This window comes from Plectropomus leopardus, chromosome 5 (assembly GCF_008729295.1).
Source record: "Plectropomus leopardus isolate mb chromosome 5, YSFRI_Pleo_2.0, whole genome shotgun sequence".
Classification (NCBI taxonomy): Eukaryota; Metazoa; Chordata; class Actinopteri; order Perciformes; family Serranidae; genus Plectropomus; species Plectropomus leopardus.
The window spans coordinates 23,682,943-23,702,966 of record NC_056467.1 but is presented as its reverse complement, the minus strand read 5'-3'; the positions used below and the strand labels follow the sequence as shown (position 1 = coordinate 23,702,966).

Sequence of the window (20,024 nt, the reverse complement as noted above, 5' to 3'; positions counted from 1 at the left end):
GACACGTGGTCTCCAGAGGACTATAGTGTCAGTATGTGTTCCACTCTCTTTTATTTGACCTACATCCTTCAGGTTTTGACCAGTTTTTATTGAATCAAAATGCCTTAAAAGTGGAGAGTTAATGTACATTTTTAGATACATACATTTCGGGTTTCAAGAACATTTATTTCATGCTTTTATGTTAAAAAGCACCCTTTCCCTTGTATTATCTGTGTAGGTCACAAGCAAAATTTATTTTCTCCTAATTCATCTCTCTGAAAAATGCTGTATTAGTGTAAGATTTTTCAGGGGATATATGGCTTGTGAAAACTGGGTCAGATATTTACTTTGGTGACTATAAAGGCAACAGAATCAGACATAATCTGTACTCATGTTTACTTCTCGCATTGGAATGAATAGACACAGGACGGCTGCTAGCCTCCTCAGGGGGCGGGGCAGTGGCGATGGCGATAAACGTGTGACACAGATACAGGAAATGACAGTGAGCTCTGTCCGTTTATCGATGGTGTCTAGCTTTTTTTTAGAGCCAGACGCTTTATGCCACCTCAAAAAAAAGCCCAGTCTTCTCTGACTGGTCAGCACACCTGGGTCTTCCATATCTTCAATCTCAGCATCTCTACACTGTCGTTGTAGCCGGGGGGAATAACTCAGGCATAACAGTGGCACTTTCTACCACGAAAACTCATCAAAACAAGCTTCAGAACACAATTGGACATGTTTCAGCAGGAATATGATCCAAAACCAGGTAGAAATTTGCGACATCAGCAATCAAGATTGCATGTTTCCCCTAGATTAGCATATAGCTACATGTAGCAGTGTACTTGCAGCAAGAGAATAACTGTGTATAGTGGCACTTTCTTGTGTTAAAAAAAATAAATAAAAGTTTTTAACACAACCACAGACATTCCAGCAGGAAAATAATCAAAAATATGGGAGAATTTAACAACATTGGCAACTAAGGTTACATGTTTCCCTGACGTTGGCATGTCGCTAAATGTAGCAGTGAAAGCTATGTAGTGTAAAAACTTGCAGTAACATTGGCCACATTAAATATACGCATCTGACATTGTAAAATTTTATATATGACAGTAAATCAGTAAAAGCATAATAAGTCCCCTTTAAATTACTTTGCAAGGAGTTATTTAAAAAAATCGTATTTAATCTTTGCCAAGAAAAAAAAAAAAAAAAAACATTTAACACCACCATCCGATTTATTACCTGCTTTACTCAGCCAAACACTTAAGTGACCATATAACATAATGATTTGCACTGTCTGGATGCTGCTGTAGTTATTCTAACAAGTTCTGAGCCAAATGAAGTGAGCACTGCTTTTCTTGGGGATCGTGAAGAGAGCCTGAGGTTCAGTTACAAGTTGACGAAAACCTTTTGTTGCTCACTCTGTTAAAACAGTGACTTCACTGCAGGAGCACAAAGACTCTGATATTCAGACTGAATAAGAAGAGAAAAGCTTCCAGAGTGCATGTTTTACTCATATTTTGTGTCTCCTCTTTGCACATGTTGTCACACACTAAGTCAACCACAGACACGATCAGAAAGCAGGTCAGACGCTCTGTCCCATGGACAAGACGACCCGGAGCCTCCCGACAATGTTGGTCTGGAAGTCCCTCAAAAGCAAACTTCAGCAAGGTCAACAGTTTTACCACACGCTCCACGCTGCTCTGGAAACTCAATCTCAGCTCACAAATTGATGGGGTTTAGGGGCATTAACTGTGACCGTCTCTAAATGCTAACGTGCCCGACACTGCGGCCATTTCACTCAGCCGCCTGCTGCTGTCATCTGGGGCTGATGATGTGAGATTGAGAGCCGGATTTAGTGTGAAAGGGACACAAGAGGAAAGAAAGGAAGCAGAGTGATAGGGTGATTGGTTCTGCACTGGTTCTGCACTAAAATGCCAAGAAATGAATTCAGTGTCAAGACCCAGAGGGATCCACACTGAGGTAATATGATTTTTAAAACTGGAAACTAAAAATAGATACCAGTTGAGTAAAGAGCCTCACAGATCATAGCAAGATAATTGAAGTGCAGTAAAACTTACAAAAGGAAAATGTGTGCAAAATCTAAAGCTTTCTGAGTCGTTTCAGTGCTCTCATGCTGCAGCATCAGGAGAGCAGCTGTGAGATTTGTGTAGCAACCTCAGAGGCAGAACCAATTCCTTGTCTTTGTCTCACCACTAATTTAATGCATCCTCGAATCACGTCTGCCTGGTGATTTGGCTGCAGATCAGAGTATCCCCGGATGCTAAATCCTTCGAGGCTTTCGATCTGCCTTTACAATGAATGGGCTGTTATGATTTGACTGACCTTGTAACTACAAAAGCTGCATGTCCTGGAGTCTGTTGCACACAAACACATGGATTTCTGCACCTTGGAAGACATGAATTCATCGTGCAAGGGTGGGGTGGAAAAGGGGGAATCCCACACTTGTCACAGCTGAGTTTTCATTGTACACGTTAATCCAAAATCTTCCAAAACAGCAAAGACAATAGCTTTCTCAATAACAGTGTCCTCCTCGAGAATAGAGAAGATGAGGATCACATGCCACAGCGATCCATTTCCCCGAAACACTGTTTCAGTGTCAAGAGCCGCAGGCTGTCTATGAGACAATTAATGCAGAATGTGACATGATACTAAAAAATACACATAAATCAAATCCGCCCTCATCCTTTGGCTTGAGAAACCACTCCTGCCTTTTAGTAGAGGTGTTAAGGATATTTTTGTCATCTTGTAAGTTTTTATTGGTCTATAACAGGACTCATTTGATTAAAGCGTTTTCTAATGTGCTTTATTGCTGTTGAGTTGAATAAAGAGATTGATACCGCTTTCATATCTGTACAACAAATATGAAGCTACAGCCAGCAGCTGGTTAGCCTAGCTTTTTGCACAATGTTGGTATTTAGAATTTATTATCTTTATAGTGCCAGGCTAGCCTTTTCCTTCTGTTCCCAAACTTTATGCTAGGCTGAGTTAACCTGCTGCTGTCTGCAGCTTTATATTTAGTGAGAGCATTATTGATCTACATCACTACAAGAAAATGAATGAGCATTTCTCAAAATGTCACCTTGTTCCCTTGAAACTGATTGTCAAGTTTTTCGATCACTGATAAATAACTTAATTTATCAATCAAAATTTTCAGTAATATTCCAGCTTCTCAGTGCCCTGACACACCAAACCGACAGTCGGCCATTGATCAATGTTGTGCCACTGAAGAACGTCTGTTGCCCTTGTTTTTGCATTGGCACTAGTCGGCCCTCGTGTACATGTACATGTAACTGTACTCATTGTTTGCGTGTTCATATCAAATATCATTTGTTCTTTAAAACATCAGGGTTTGTTTTTAATATGCTAACTGACTAATTAGCGTCTCCAATCCGTCCTGTCGGTCTTCCATTTTCCGTTTTTGAATAGCATATACAGACTACTGTTGCCTGCTGGTGTGGAGAGTTATTTCCTCTTGCATAGGTGCAGAACGAACGTGCTAGTTGGCTGTTGGCTGTGGTCTTTGAGGGGTGTTCAGGCAACTTTTTGGCCAAGACACAGGCAACATGAGGCAACGGGACAGTCAGCTTTTGGCACCACTAGTTCTTTATCCATTTGGTGACCTGAGCGTTAACACGTGAGGACTTGCTCTTTGTGTTTAAAAGTCGAAAATATTTGGGTTTAAGACTTTTGGTTGGACAAAACAAATCATTAAAAGATGTCACCTTAGACTGAGGGAAACAAAAAGATAATTGAAAAAATATTCCCATCATGAAAATAACCATTAGTTGCAGTCCAAGCTCTTTTCTTTACTAATTCATGACAGCTTTTTGTTGGAGAAATGCAAAACATTGTGCCCAACAGAACACTCTGTAGTGCTTGTATGACTTTCTCTGAGGGCGCCTCTATTCATTATCAATATCAACAGAGTGTGAAACTACAGCCGAGCAGGAGGCCTGGCTATATAGTTACACACCGGTTTAAGGATGCCAATAACCCCTGTGGAGAGCCCACCAACTGTTAAGACTCTGGGGAGAGCTGGAAATCCATACTAACAATCCATTAACTCTCTTGGACATGTAGACATTAGCCTCACTCTACGCCCGGTGCTCATCATGCTAATTGGATCACGCATGGCTGCGGATCCATATCCAGAAGACGGACAAATCCGCCCACTGTGGGGCCGGCGGATCAGTGTGCATGGACATACCAAGGTTGAAAATCTTATCGCCCCACTGATCAAAGAAAAAGCTGATTCTTTTTAGATGTAGCTACATATTTTTGGATGGGACCAATGGCTGCATTAATGTCCTACCTGTACCTGTATATTCTGGTGAGCAAGAAGAAAAGGAGGCAAACCATCCCCTTCAGAGACATCAACATTTCCATGTTAAATGTCATGCGTGGCGATCACTTTCATGCTTCTTTGCACTGTTGCACTTTACGGCAACATTCTGCCCTGTGAAAGGAGTTAGCTTACGTGGAGAACCCCCTGAAAGAGGGCTGAAAGTTTTAAACGTGCATACATCTGCTTCAGTTTTGAAACCCCTCGCAGCCTCGTCCTGCTGCGACATTCAGCCTCCTGTCAGTAACCAGTGGGGCTTTGCAGTGGCTCTGGTGTGGTGTGTGTCACCCTGTTGAGAGAACTAGAGTGGAAGAAATTTCATCACTCAACTTGCCCAATTCACCCATCATTGTTCGAGGCCCTATCTCCTCACAGATCTGCTTTCACTAGGCCGGTTAGGCCTGAGGCGTCAGCCAGACGCTCCCATCGCTGCTTCATTACAACAGTGCCACTACAAAGGAGAGCCAGTGCCTTTCAAAGGATGACACGAGAGGTATCCTGCTGTGATGCTGATAACAGCAAAGTCGTTTGTCTCTGAGTGTTATAAAAGGGGCAAATGGTGATAATCCAAATCTTATCTTGTAAAAAAAAAGGACTTAAACTACATGTTATTCATTTCATTTTATCCACATCAACAGCCGACAGTGTTTATTATTTATGACTGCACAAGATTTGTGGAATTTAATTTAACCTGAGCAGGAATTCTCTTTGGCATTTATTACCGGGCAAAAATGTTCCCCATATAATCTTTTTATTCCTGTCAAGGGGGAATTTATTGGCACAGTTTGCACTTGGGAAAAACAAGCAATGTGTTCCACATTAGGGACATGGAGGAAATCATGTTCCAGTTTGATCTGATTTAAATCTTTAAAAGAGGAGAGAGAGGAGAGTAAAATTCATAGTGATCTGCACAGAACAGTCAATGATTTCTTCCCATAGATCTTCGTTGTTAGTGTGTGAAGCTATTTGTCAGAAGGTCGTCTGTCTGACGGACTGGCCAGCCCCACACAAGACATGTTCAACAACAGCATTTTTCTTTTACTGGGACTCTTTTTGTTGCAAGTGTCTGCAGGCTGTGTGATCTCTTGACCGTAAAGATTTACAGTAGTTGTTTTGAGCAGGCGAACTGGACTGGACTTTTGGTTTGCCTCTTGGCAGGCGCTAACACAAGCTTCTTTAAATAATAAAAGAATCAAGTCATCCCCTGTGCAAAATGCATAACTTAATCTGCAAATGGATTCAAGTTAACATGTTAGTGCACAGCTGTAGCAGATCATTCATCATGTGTCAAGAAGTTTTTAGGTTAAATTCAACGTTCTCCTCTGCAGTCCATGGCTGAAGACAGATGAGAAAAAAAATTCTCCTGTCTGCTAGCTCATTACTCGCTGCCTACATCACCGCTGTAACTCCTTTTTGGCTGGGGCCCCTGCAGCCAGCTTTGACTTACATTCCTCCATGCTACACCCTGCCTCTGCTCAGTCTGCTCCTGAGGCTCTCAGTAACTGCCTGTATCCACTTCAAAACCCTGTCGCTGCTCTTCACGGCTACAAAGGAAGCCCTCCCCTCCCACCTCTTAGCCATACTTCAGCTACACTATGCGGGATAGTGTGTGTTACTTCGCACTTCCATCTGTGCTGCTGCTCTGACCCGACTATCGCTTTACCGGGTCAAGAGTCTTCACCGCCATGGTGAAATACGCATTTCAAACCCTGTGACAGCTGCACAGTTGCTGCCCTTTCTCCATGCTAGACTGATGACCTCTTTCTTGATATGCTTCATCTCGTTTTGCATTACATAAACCACCATATGCTTTCATCTCCAGGGCTCTACCATCACACCAGCCACATTTACACTACTTTTTCAAGGCCCTTATATCACCCTGTTGTGCCGCCTCGGCGTTCTCTATATGACGTCCGATTGCGGAAAGGGAGGACACAGTGGTCTCGCCTCTGAGTCGGGAACAGAGGTAGTAACAGTGCTGTAACAAGGTCTGTGTAAAACGTAAAGCTGCAAAGATGTGACCATGGGTTGGGGGGCAATTAGTGGATAATTTAGAGAAGAAGAACAGTGGTCGTAAATGCCCGCAAACTGGGAAAACAATGAAATTAGCAGAGGATGAGATCAGAGGATGAGATCAGCTGCCATATAACAGAGAGGGTGAATGTTTGTTATCAACATGTTATGCCTTTTTTAGAAAGCTATATAAGTTATAAGTTATATAAGTTATATATTATAAGTTATATGTCACACTAGAGGTCCATGCTGCTGCGTTACATGTCACACCCGTCAGGGCTCTTTTAATTGCGGGATAAGTGATACAGTGTATAATCACACACTGGAGCAGAATGATGCTGCCGTTGTTTGGTTCTGTGTAAAAATGCAGGGGCGGTAAAAAAGACCCTATAACACCATCTGTAGCGCTGTTACCACAATTTTTTTTCTTTTTTCAAACCACTTCCATTTTCCTGCCTTGAGTGTCAGCTATATTCCTAAAATACAAAAAGGTACAGGCCACTCACTCCAACCTACTCCACTGCACTCATTACAAAGGCTCACCATGCACTTCACATCCATTCTGATGGGCATTTCCCCTTAATGAAAACTGTCGAGCTGAAAAGAAGACAGCAGGATTTTGCATCATGTCTCTTTAGTGCAAAAGGCTGCAATCTCGAGCATTTTATTAACACTCTCCGGCCGAGCCATTTGGGTGGTGCATCCTACAGAACGTCGACAGAAGACGCTGGCTAAATTGCTTCTTTTTTTTTTTTTCCTGTAATGGCCCCCCTGTTGCTACGGCAACCACCCAACTACCCCTCCACAAAGTCAGGACATGTCACAGAGTGCCAGACACATTGTGGGCTCTTAGTTAATAATTCAGTGATAAATTAACGGGTTTGTGAGAAAAACAGGTGCCAGAATGTCAGAGGGCTTAGGGGAAATAACCCAGCAGGAAAAAGGGAGAAAGAGAGAGAGAAGGAGAGAGAGAAAGAAGGAGGTGTGTGGGTGTTTCCCCCTTCCAGCCTTGTTTGGAGGCACAAAAGCGACCCCCTGAATACAGGCTCTAAATCCAAACTTGGACCCTGTATGGCGAGAAGTTTTATGTAGTAAAGAACGTGGCATTAAAAAAGCAGGAGGGGGGATTGTAAAGGAGTAAAAAGCCAGGGCTCAATAGGTATCTGGAGCATTGTCTCTCCACAGGCGTGGGCTGCCCCTGAGGCCTACATTCGGCAAGGTCAAAGGTCGGGATTGCAGGGGGTGCATTCTTCACTCCCAGTGGTGTTTAGAGCGGTCTGCCTGCCTCCCCCATAGACTTACTGTTCTTTATTTCACTCCCCGTCTCACCCTCTTTCTTCATGATGCATCACAAAGAGCAAAGTGTAAACCTATTACACACACATACATACACTCACACACACTGGCCGTAACCACACAAATGTGGAAAACATTCTAACTGTATCGCTTTGCTTTCGTGTGTCCATGCATGTTTAGCTGACATTCCCAGCTACAAAAATGCATCTCCATCAGAGGCGGAAAAAATGAAAAATTCCAGTCCTCTGGACATAGATGTGTGGTTATCATTTGAAGCATTTTTTTGTCACATGATACATTTCTGAGAATCCCGATTTGCTGTCGCACTAAATTGTCATGCTGAATCACGACCCAGTGCAAAGCCGTGTGGTGGAGATATTGTCTTGCACCAACTAATCACTAAATAACACTTAGCTAACAATTGTGTTTTTGTGTGTGTGTTTTAGCATAAAAATATACAATTGCTATGCCGACACTTTCCGTTCTTGCACGGCATGCACTATATGCAGTATAAAATGCTAAAATTCATAGTAATTTTGAAACAGTGACAATCTTGGTTGGAACTGTTGTGTTGTAAACGTCTATATATCCAATGAGGAGCAGAAAAGAGTCATGAATATAACTCTGCACTATTAGCATCTCAGAACAGTTACCGTACAGTACAGAAACATTACACAGTGAAACAGGCTTTATTAAATACACAAAATGTGATCCCACATTTTGATGAAATACTAACTTAAGTAATGCTAACTTTGGGCCATAATAATTACAGTATTTATTTCCAATACTGCAGTTCCTCTCATGGCCACATGAGGCTGGCACCAAAACAGAGTCAATCTCCACAGACCCTCATGTTTAAATGCCCAACTTTACAGAAATAAACATATTTACAGCCTGGTACAAACACAGTTTTGGTCTCTGAAGCTGATTTCCTGTTCATGACAACTTACAGAGAGTTAATTTTTATGTAATTCACTCTTTTACATTTAATTAAGGCTTCAAGTTTTGCATAACTAAGGGCATTGCCGCATTGAGTGACAGGCTGTGCTTTCATATACAGGGAAAAGAGTTGTTCCAGTACTGTGAATGACATCAGAAGTGCCTCCGATAGTGCCTAAAATGTTGGAAAGGATATCGACGAGTACGCAAATCTATGCACGGATCCGATCATTTATTCATAAACTATGCAGCAGTTTCACACCCAGATAAAATGGCAGTTTGCACTGTGTGGCTACTGGCAACTTCTGTTTTAGAGCAGCAAAAAATAGATTTCTGGTAAACAAAGTAATGTTAACCATAAGCAAAATGTCAAACTAGATAATAGAGAAAGTTCAATGGCAGTATTTATTTGTTCATGGGTACCTTAGGGGTTAACCTGAGCAATGCCATATGACAGTGAAATCAGTTATCTCTCACATATACAGGGTTAGTAGTATACACAGCTGTTAATTTTTTAATTTTTAAACACAAATGTCTTATAACAACCAATCTGCCAGTTAAGCTGAAGGGAAGGAAAAAAACATCTTTAACAAGGAATGAAAACACGCAGCTTCAGAATTTTCGAGACTTAACACCTTTTTCAGATTTGTCTGCACAAGTGTGGAAACCAAATACACAATAAGTTGTATATGAGACGTAATGTAAGACTCCTTTCCAGGTCAATCTCTGTAAGTCAGTCATTGAATTCTGCTGAAGTGAGCAGTAATGATTTACCTCGACTCTGTTGACAGGATGACGGAAGCTTGCAGTATGAACATTGTGTCATGATTTCTCAGCTGTAACTCACACCTTCTACCATCGGCCTACATTTCATCAAGAGGAGTTCTGCAGGGTCTAACAGACGAACAGATAGAGACGATATGAAGCTGGTCTGGCTCTGAACCAGCTGGACTTGCTCTATCAGTTACCTTAGTGCGACCCTCTCAGACTGGCAAAATACACTTTCAGTCATCTGCCAACTCATGACTTGGAAAGCCCGCTGCATTTTTTAAAAGTTTTTTTTCACATTGTGTGCCAAAAGGTAAAACAACACTCAACTCTTTCTCAACAGTAATCCAGTACAGTATGGAGTGATTCTGGCGTCAAATAAGGTCAGATATGGGTCATAAAAAAAGCACTTTGTATAGCCTCATTAAGGCTACGCCTCTGCACTTGGGGAATCTCAGGCTATTACATATTAATAAAGAGACAAAACACACATTAGAATAAGCCTTTCAGCACAACTTGATTTTCACGCATGTGCTTTGTGCTCAATTAGCTGCACTCAGCAAACACACCCACAGAAGCCTTGCATTAATTCTACCCATAAGCCTCCACATCGCTGTTCCTCTGGTACCCCAGTTTCCTGGAGTGCCGTGCCGGCGGAGGAGGAGGGGTGGGTGTCGGGTTCAGACAGCTTCCCCGTTGTGCCCTCTGTTTGACCCCACGTTTAACTCCCACCACTCCTCCTCGTGCTGGATCCCTGGGATGCCTCCCTGAGCTGCAGCTCAATCCCCGATCCCATCACAACACAACACATTAATATTTATGGAAATTTAAAGGGTTCATTTCAGACACATTATCAGTGTTTTGTGCATAATCAGGGCAGCTCTAGGGCTGCAACAGCATGAGATTTTCATGTTATATCCATAGTTTTGCAATTTTCTATCTCTTTTTTCCCCTTGTTTCATCACCTATTTCATCCACTGCATAAAATTGTTGTCTATGTTTTTGTCCAAATATGTAGTTATGGAAGGCGCCCTACTGAGTACCAGGTGACCTGTCATGTGATCCATCAGGTGACATGGTCTAGTGAGTTTTAAAGGTGTGTGTCTGCATTATAATTTAACTAATGAAGAGCATGCAGCTTGAAATGTCACCTAAGTGGTAATTGAATTAAATATTTCTGGGAGCATGGTCTACTGTGTGGACTTTGTTTTCTATTCACTTGTATTATCTCGTTCATCGCCTAGTTTCTTGTCGTCAGGAAGTACGTGCTCTTGTGAAATTTTTGTTACGCCAACCATCTAAGAAATGATCACATATCAGTCACAATGACCCTTAAAGAAATGAAAACAGAGCGTTGTGGGGGCATAAGTAAACATTTTATTACCATAACTGAAACTTAAAACCATTTATTTTAATGTTAGTATAAAATGAAAATAACAAAAATAAAAGTGAGATTTTACATCCAATTACATTTTTTAAAATACATTAGATATGCAAATGTACACGGTATGATAACTGTCAATTTTCATACCACAGTGTACTTTGAAACTGGTCTACTGCTGCAATCCCAGTCTGTACCATACAGGCTATTCCCTTATGTCTGGAATATAATTTTTAGGCTGAAGTATCTCTGTAGCACCACAATGTCTCATTTCTAACATTTCGGTTAATTGTGCAGCCCTAATTTTAAGTCCAGTTCTGGATGTTTGTTGATGTGGGTTATGGCAGCAATCTTACATGGTTGTGATTTTGATGTAGCCAGTCTCTGGTTGTTGGACGTGTCTCACAGTACAATATAAGAGCACCGTTTTTGCCCAACAAATTGCATTTCACTGTGTTTTTCTCAAATTTTTTTCTGTCCCAATTGCCCAAAAATGTAACAAACACCACTGAATGATTTTACTGTCATCCTCAAAAAACACAAGTCTATTTAGGTCTTGAATTATATCCTGAACATACTCAGTAAAGCATAATATGCACAATAAGTGCCATGATGTAGAGACATTGTACTTGGTAGGGTACTATATACATTTTTGTTCCATTTGTGCCCTCCACAGCCAGCGAGGAGCCTCATAAATCACAATGACACCCACAATGTCTGCTCTGCCTCATAAAATAACACCAAATAAAACACTTCTGACAGAAGCAGGACTCCCTGGCCTTAGCATGTGAACATACACACAAACAAACACACTCATACATACAGGATCTATTCTATATATAACCATATGAGCCGGACAGCCATTCTCTCTCCCAAGAAATAAGAGTCCATCTTCTCACATATCTTTAAAGCTTCTGCTGCTGTGGGCGATGATGCACAATGATGCCTCATCAACAATGGTTCCCATTTCCTGAGGGTTCTTGCTTTTTCTGCCCATTACCTCAGCTACATGCATCCTTATAGTGACATTTGGTCACATGGTGACACTTTATATCCATCTATTAGCCTGTTTCCTCCTCTAGTCTTACGCTCATTAAAAGTCACATCTGTTTGGCTGCTGCTGCAGACCGGCCCCATGCAATTTTATAGCTGAGCTGTACAGCTGGACCCCTCTCGTATCTCGTGCGAGCCACCCTCCCCTCGCCCGCCTGCACTATTCCATGCACGCCTTATTCTCAGCTTATCCCACCCTCCCTCCCTCGACACTTTTCACAGCAGGGGCGACAGATTTCAGACCCGCATAAGCTCCCTCTCCAACAGAATCAGCCCATATTGGCCAGCTGAAGAGACTCTTGGGTGCAGATTTCATTTCATCCAGATTAAGTATTTCACAAAACATTGTGCAAATCAAATATCCATCACGTTAGGGCCACATGTCCGGGGATGCACTAGGGGAAAAACCTTGTACACAGGCAGTTACCAAAATGCATCTATTTGTGTTATTTTATCAATAAATAACCACTTGATTATGGCCTATAATTAATGCAGGTGAGCATTAAAAATGTTAAAATGACAGTTTTAATGTCCTTAAATTTGATCTTGACTCCCACATTTTAATTGGGACACTGGGGATACCATTTCACTGCATTTACATCAACCACATTGCCTTACAAAACAGGATTTAAAAAAAACAGTGACAAAGAGTAGATAAAAGGAAACAAAGACAGTGGAAATAAAAACTCTATTGAGAGGAGACAGACAGGCTTGGAACAGCGATAAAACGGTGCATAAAGGCCCATTGTAAAAATGCTTCCCTGTACAAATGTGCTTTGAGAAGTGGTTTAAAAGACGCTACTGATCTGGCAAGCCTCAGCTCTGGCAGAGTGCTACAGACCTCAGGAGCCTCCACAGCAAAGACCAGGTCACCTTTAGTTATGAGCAGAGTCCTTGGAACGAGCTGAAGTGCTCTGCCAGAGGACCTGAGGCTACGCTTCCCCTCATAAGTACTTATAAAAAGGTCTGATATGTAGCTCGGGGCCAAACCCCTGCTGAGCCTCAAAATAAACATCCATCAATTTTCTAGATACTTAAGGTCAGGACTGTGGTGGCAGCATTGCGAGCGGAGTGTCTTTTTTCTCCCTCTTACAACTTCCTCCAGCTTCTCTTGGGGGATCTCCAGGAGCTCCCAGTACAGCTGAGAGACTGGGGGAGTCTCTATCAGGTGCCTGAACCACCTCAACTGGCTCTGTTTAGTCTAGCAAAGCCTGGTGTCTTTAAGAACACCTGAAGTGTGAAGAAGTTGCAGTTCAACAACTACAAAATCTCAGTTGCTAACTGTGCATAAGTGCATCAAAGGGGATTTTTCAAACCAGTCCCTGCCCATGACCAAATTACCATAAATATTATACGTAATGTGAGAAAAGAAAGGTCATGAAAGCTTCATAGTGACAGATGACGTATTTCAAACATGTCTCCGCAAGTTCATTTTCAGTCAATGCAGGGTTCAACGTTTATGTTTTTTTTCCACTTGTCCGGTTGGATACGTGGCTGGTTGCGAAAAGCACTCACTCAAAGTCAAATTTTACTTGTCCCTATAGATATTATTTTACTTATCAGCGGTTATCAAATAACAACAAAGTAAGTAAATTATCAAGGCTCTGGAGGAGGTGTTGTCAGCAGCCCTCTTAAGGCTTTTACACACCAAGCCGACAGTTGGCTGTTGGTCAATGTTGGGCTGTGAGCATCTGTCACTATAGACTTTGTGGTGTGTCCTGTTGGCTCTTGTCAGCCTTTATTCAACCAATTCATCATGTTGAATCTGCACTGGAGACCAACTGATATCTGGCTTACTAGCATCATGACGGTCTTCCAGTTTATCTTTTTTAATGACGATTACAGACTACCACCGTCTGCTGGTAAGGCGAGTTATTTCCTGTCACGCAGGTGCAGAACGTACTCGCTGGTTGTTTGTTAGTTGTCTTTGGGGTGTGTTCACATACAACTTTTTCACCAAGAAAACAGGCGACATGAGGCAACGCAAAAGCTGGTACTTAATATCAGTGCCTTTGAAAAATGACCCAGCTTTATCTGCCTTGCTCCCAAATTTGACACAAACTGTAAATGCAAAGTTGAGTTTCACTAACATCCTCTAAAACTAAACTCTAAAACTAAAACGTTCGCTTGTGCTTTAGATCCTAATCTTACCTTTACCCACTGCAAGTTTCACAAGTGTCTGACTGGTACTGCATATGTGCAGCTCTTAAGGGCTCATTTATGCTCAATGTTAGATACATATGCAGAGATGAACGGTGCCTTCTGTCCATAGTCACTGTTAATTTCATCCATATTTGTGCAAATTTTCTTAAAGTGTGCGAATACGGATGAAACAGCAGTGATCATGGGGGCAGTGAAACGTAGTTGGAGTGAAAGACAGCCCTGGGAGGTGACAAAGGCTGTGTTCGAAACCGTCCCCCGTGTGTATTAAATAGTGCACTATATAGGGAATAACCAAACGAGATTTCGGACACTACGATGGAATTTTTTCGCCCTGAAATACTCAGCAGCATTGCATTGTGGTAGATGGGAGATGAATGTAGTGTACATCGTTTGTACACTTAAATTTGCTGTGCATTGTGGGCATTTTATGGTGCACTATATAGTAGATGAAATTAACAGCAGAGAATTCGTACACCACTACAAAATGGCGAACACACTATATAGTGCACTATATCCGTGATAGGGGACGATTTCGGACACAGCTAAAGACATTTAAAAAATGTCAGAAGGAAACAAAGTAATACCAAGAAAAGAATTCTACGACATGTCACAAAGTATTTAACGGCCCTACAGATCACCGCTGTCTACAAGGCGACATCCGTGAAAAGGTACATTATTACGACCTCAACCCCTGTTGCCATGTATGTTTTTGTAAAGGGAATATAAACAAGCTTTAACCAATATAAGAAGTAAGCGGGATGACTCCCTTGTTGGCTACTTCCATCATCAGCTCTGGGAAACCAATGTGATTAACTCTTTTGCCTGACTAGTCCGACGTAGCCTTTTACTTTCCCTGAGCACAGGAATGCCCTACTTGCAGATAGAAATTTAAATTTCAGTATGCTTCCGCGAATGGTCAGCAGTCAATCTTATTTTGTTCTCAATAATGATTCAAAAGGAATGAGTGCCACTAATAACACTGTAGCTATAGTTATGTATGTTTTTCACCCGGAAAGGCTGAGCGAACCCTCCTTCCTGCCAAGTCAATAAACACCAGTCTGAAAGTGGTTACTATATAACCAGTGTCACTTTGTTTTGGAGAGCTGATATGATTTATGAGCACACACTGCTGTCAGAGCTGGCGTAGACTGATGTGGTGAAACCTAAGAAACAACTAAACACTTCAAAAAGCATGTCTGTATTTGCAACAACCAAACACTGGCTTATATTAGGAAACATGCATTGTGCTGCTTTTTGCACATGCTTAGTTAAAAACCACAAATAAGCACCGTTAAGTCCTTTCCTGTGTGTTGAAAGGTGGCACAAAAAGGTAACACAAGGGTTTTATGACTGTAAACAAGCATCTGGCGGTGAGAGTGAGCAAACAGCGGCAACAGAGATGACGAAAGAAGAGACAGACAGCTGAGGGAAAGAGACATGAGTGTCAATTTTCAGGGTCACATCACCCCGGTGGAGGGCTGACTGACCGGGCAGAGCACAGGTTCAAAGTTCAAGCCTTTAATAGCCCGACTAAAACAGCACAGCCTTCATGTCACCCATTCAGGCTTTGCAACCCCTGATCCTGCGTGACACCACTGTCTTAGCCTTTAAATGAAACTCTTCATGGAAAAAAAAACAACCCTTTTGCATAAACATTCAGTAATCTACCCACTCACCACCCTCCCATGTTGCAGACCTGAGGGCCTCTTTTAGCGGGATTTGTCTTGTACACACCTGTAAAGACTCTCAGAAGAAAACAAAGCCAAGAATAAAACAGATTTTCTTTTCTGAGTGATTTTTATTCATGGAGGCAAAGCAAGCTGTCCAGCGTTTGAGTTTGAAGCCTCCACTGCATCAAAAACATGAGCGGCATCAGAGGAAAGTGTGCGCTTGGCGGTGTGTTTGTAATTCAGCTCCACAAGCCTGACATACAGATCTGAGGCCTCCCATGGATGCAGGCAGAGGTCACCAGCCCGTGCTAAGCCTTGGCTTCCTACAGAGTCTTCTGATATCTTATTTCAGCAGTTCAAGGGCTTTTTAGACAAGATGATGTAATCCGCAGGCACAAATCCCTCCCCACTCGATCCAACATGTATCAATTATTCATTTACAGTTTTACCATTTAAAGCTGGAAATACTCTGAGCCTCTGGCAATTAAATACTGTATCAGCGTGGTGATGTATGAAAAGCAATGGCCTTAGAGAGGGGACAGGAAGTAAGACAGTGTAGAGGAAATTACAAGCGTGACATAGATCTAAGGCTGCAAATGGTTGGCAAGGGTCTTAGAATGATGGACTAATTGCATTTCTTGTTTCTAAGATACCTCTTAATTTATATTTTAGCAGCCTGTTGCACAAGCTAAGAACAAATTCAAACACGGCTTGGTTAAAATGTGAGTTAAAATAGAGGGTCATTCCTCAACTGTTGTCATAGAACAGTTAGAAAGATGGGACAGACTAATGTTAGACCCAGAGAATAATATTTCTTTAAAACTGTAGGCTGCATTTTCTGTGCCATCTGTTAGCTATAACAATGACACCCATCTGCTGCCACAAGTTATTAATTGATAAGTCAATCAAAAGAAAATAAATTGCCAATTATTTTGATGATTGGTTAATCATTTCAGTCTTTTTACAAGCAAAAATGTCAAACATTTGCTGGTTCCAGCATCTTACTTTTGAGAATTCATTGCTTGTCTTCATGATTTATGACAGTAAATGAAGTGTCTGTATATTTTGGACTGCCTGTTGGGCCAAAGCAGCAAAGTGAAGACATCACTTGGGGTTCTGGGATCTTTTTATTTTAAAAGAAATTAATTTTCTGACATTTCACTCAATATTGTGCTGTACAATTGCAGTTATTTGGACTGGAAGAGTTCACATTTTATGCTGAATTCAACTGTTGTGGGATTTGCTCTGCAACAGTGTTTTAACAAGTGTTGAGTGTGTTTTTCAGTGTTATTCCCAAAGCCTTTTGTTGATATCCTGATTAAACCTCCCACCACTTTCTGACATCAAAAATAGGGGGATTGTATTTGATCATTTCTAACTTTCTGAAAAAGATGATCCAAGCATCCACACCCACTTCATGCTGTGATTGGCCAGCTGTGCGGAGGAGAGAAGGGAGCCAGGGTTTGAACTTCTCCCTGTGCTCTCTTTTGTCAGTCTTGACACAACTATTTGTCGCACTTTTCATGTGAACAAATGTGTGCAAAACTATGAATGCCATCCAGGAAAGACCATCTGAGAATATGCACTTTTTTCATCTCCAACCTCTTTATGATGGCCGGCGTTTTCATTCAGCCTTCCAGTGTAGCCATTTATTTCTGATGTGATCAGATAACATGTTGCACAAACCACTATTTTCTAGTATAAGTCGGCCCTTACTGTTCATCACCAGTTAGTCGTAGATTTCTCCCCAATTTCACTTGAATGTATCACAGGATGCAATGTTACTTTCTGCAACAATGTTCTGATAACAGTCAACTTTGTTAAGATTTGGCATTAGTAGCAACTAATCAAATCGGCGAGTTTTGTGTGAATCTGTCTAGTTACATCATAACAGTTATTGGGCTTTCACCAGAAAGCGGTAACTCGCCATCTCCAATCATTTCAATGACGGGAAAACAGCAGAGGGGAAGCAGTTTCCAATATGTCAATAAAGGTATGAAGCGCTTGTTGTCAACTTGTACGTGCACAGATTTTGCTCGGCCCCAAAGAGTTCACCATATTGAACTGCTGGTAGTTACTGTCAAGCTCTGGCTGATTAAATAGCAGGAATCACAAATGCAGAAAATCAACAAGATGGAGGAGCTGGTAACGGTGGTGTCTGGTTACTCTGAATTATGATGCTAACATCAAAGGACAACCAGAAGAAAAACTGAGTCTGGGATAACATTTCCACCAAATTTCCATCAACAAGCACCTGCCTGTCATCTGCTGCCGCTGGGATCCGCAGCTGCTTTTATAAACGCTTTGCATTTTGGGGGAACGCTCTTGCAGGTTGGTGGTTGTCAATGTGGTTAACATGTGGCAGCATGAAAGCAGCTTTAGTTTACACTGGATCTTGTGATCACACTGATGCTCTGCTGGTTTTATTTTCCCCACAATTGATGCTTGAACCTCAAACTAACAGCAGTGTGTTGAGATTTGGGCTGCCCCCGGAATCATCAGTTGGAGACTCAGTCGACTAAAATTGCTTAAATCGAGTAGTCGTTTTGTTTTGATTTTTGCAAGTCAATGTGATTTGCAGTGTACTTCTGGGGACGTTTTGGTCCCCAGATTTAAGAGTGGAGTGGATTTAAGAGTCTTTTTAAGATTTTTTTTTTGGGTGTTTTTGTCTTTAATCGATAGGACAGGTTTAAGCGTGAAAGGGGGAGAAAGAGAGAGAAGGGACGACATGCAGCAAAGGGCTGAGGCCGGAATAGAACATGTGGCGAGGACACAGCCTCTGTACATGGGGCGCCCACTGTATCCACTGAGCCACCAGGCGCCCCAGGAGTTAGCACTCTTGACTTTCACCCTACTGTTTGGTATAGGCTGCTGCGTAGACTGAGGCAGCTGCACTGAGGACAGACTGCACTGTAAAGCTCTGAGGAAATGTCGTCTTTCTTCTTATGAGAAGTGGGAAATTCACAGCTCACAGCAAGTTAATATGACACAGTCTGTCTTTTGTCTGATATCTGGTGTCGGGAGAAAATGATCTTGCACATTACTGATCCGCTGTTAGCACCCTTAGCTTGAAGAAAAGAAAACTTGAAGAAAAAATCATTGAATATTTGTATTAAACAGCCAAATCTGATTTGACTGGCATAATTCTGAGTCAGGTACAGCCCTAGTTGAGATATAACCTTCTACTGCAGCTGACTTTGGAGCTTCTCATAAACAAAATGTTTCCGTGACGGCAGCTCTGCAAAGACATGATTACCTTGGCTGAAATGGCAGACTCTCCTTTTTAATTACAGTCCATCACCAATGTTTTAAACATTTCAGGCTGCACAACAGAGCAAAGCAAAGCAGCACTTGTAATCAAGCTGAACATTTAAAGGGAGAATGAAATGCTTTAAAGGCCTGCCAATAATCAGGAAGGTAATGAAAAAATAAAACAGATCTGTTCATTTCTTTAACAGCCACTGAGAGACACGAGTGCAGGAGCCACGTATCTTTATCTGTATGTTTGGAGTCCAAATCAACAGCATCCTCTGGAGAGTACAATACCAGACAAACAAACAGATCCAGAGCTGAAATTAATGACAGGATTATACCGCTTCCACTACGTTTGTAACCATTAGCTCATAGGACATTTGTAGTGAGAAGAAAATGGAGTCTGGTTCAAAGGGTGGGGAAGGGGTGTCCTTTAGTGCCTGGACTTCCTCCAACAGTTCTCTGGACTCAGCTACAGGAAACCTGCACATAACTGCAGCCAGAAACAAAATGGGAGAGGAGGAAGAGGAGGATGAACCTCAAACGACTCTCCTGAGCTTCTTTTGTAAGAAAGAAAAAAGTATATTCCATACCATCAGTGGTGCCTGGTGTGCTTTTACCAATTTATTAAGCATTTTACATAAGGAAACAAGAAACAGGATATATATGGCATCCAGCAAACAAGAAAACCTTGACTGCATAATTGTCCCATGCTGGTTTTGTAAAGCTGTCCAGGGAAATATGATTAATGTTTTCCACAAACTCAGAAGAGGAATTCCCAGGAAATTTAAACAGAGACCAAAGGAAAGTTGCACCATTCAAACGTTGTCAAGTTCAGTAATAGGCTAACATTAAACTGAGGAATCAATTGCCAAGGAAGGAGGCCCTCCCATTAATATGAGTCATGGAAGACCACAAGCAGCGGCCATTAAAATCACAACAGCCAAGAGCGAATAAATGCCAAAACAAGAAAGAAAAAAAGGGAGTGACGTGGTGTTTAATGCACCTCCAGAATCCGGAATAAATCGTTTTTTTGTCCTCCTCATTAGACCAGATGTGAACAGCCCTGAGCAACGTCATCACTGATCCTAACAGCTAGGACTGAGCTGCACACAGAGACAAAGACGACACACATGGGTGAGGTGCA

At 41.8% G+C, this 20,024-nt stretch overlaps 1 protein-coding gene across 1 annotated transcript in view; it reads right to left on the bottom strand.

Annotated features, from left to right (window-relative positions):
- nxn (nucleoredoxin) overlaps window positions 1–20,024 on the bottom strand; it is a 76,231-nt gene that overhangs the window by 20,005 nt on the left and 36,202 nt on the right. The gene's annotated exons all lie outside the window — the stretch shown is intronic.